Here is a 1,268-nt window from a genome sequence, read left to right as displayed (position 1 = left end):
ATAGAACAACTAGAAGGGATAACTGTTTCGAGACAAAAGTATAAGATTTGTAAATTTGTTAAATCATTGTTTGGGCTTAAACAAGCACTAAAACACTGGGATAAAAAATTTGATGAAGTCGTTTTAACCAATGGCTATGTTCTTGATTTCTCACGCAAGTGTATGTGTCGTTAACAAGTAATATAATGATAAAGAAGAGTGTCGATCCCACAGAAAATTGTTTAATTCTTACTGTTAACTACTAAAATTATAACACCTTAATTTTATCCAGACAATTAAAATAAAAAAGAAAAATTAAAACTGCTAAACTAAAATTAAAATTAAAGAGTAAATAAAACTCACTTAACTACCAGATCTAAGATTATAATATCCCTCAATATTTCATCTGATTATTGTCTCTCTCTCTTAACTCGGTTTGATGGATTAAATTGCTAACCTAGAGTCCAAAGATATTTATAAGTCTATGTCGAGTTTCTCATAAAAATACCTTTCTCAATTAATTTTTTATATGTCTATGCAAATTAAATTGAAGAAAGATTCATTACGTTTATGCTATAATCTTGGCTATGTATGGCTTATAAGTGTATGTCTACCCTATATGCAAATCAAACCACCTAATCAACTAAGTGCATTTGATCATACGTTAATCTATTCAAGGTCTACCTAAATCTCTTTCGTCAAGGTTTAACATAGGTTTCCAATTCAATCTAATTGGTAATCAGGCAATTAGAAGCATTAAGAACATAATAAAATAAACAATCTAAAGTTATCAAAAATAAGTAAAAGAGAGATAAATTCTTCAGACTACATAATGAGTTCAATCATAATTGTCACGACCCGGAACTCCCCATTGAGCCCGTGACAGCCGTCGCGAGGCCTCGACAAACATTCTTCACCCCGAATGCCGATCGAAACCCTGCAAGGCTCTCGTATCAACTTTCGCACTTCCCTGGTGAGCAATAGTTATCAAATATCAAAATTCAAGGGATTACAAATCATTTTCAAATTAGAACATAACATTTTGTTTTCTAGCTCATAGGGGCATTTTCGTCATTTCATTTTTTTTTTTTTTGAAAATTTCAAAACTTGCTAAAAATGTAGTAGGTAAGCAGAAAATATATATTTAATGATTTAAAAATAAATTAAGTATCTAAAACGTTTATTTGAAGTGAAAATTTGACCAATTGAATATAATAAAAATATTCAATAAAATAAACTATTTTCTTGTAAAATAATTTTCATAAAACTATCGGTACATAATTCTTATA

Source organism: Theobroma cacao, chromosome 2 (genome assembly GCF_000208745.1).
Source record: "Theobroma cacao cultivar B97-61/B2 chromosome 2, Criollo_cocoa_genome_V2, whole genome shotgun sequence".
Taxonomy (NCBI): Eukaryota; Viridiplantae; Streptophyta; class Magnoliopsida; order Malvales; family Malvaceae; genus Theobroma; species Theobroma cacao.
Note: the sequence above shows the minus strand (reverse complement) of the source record.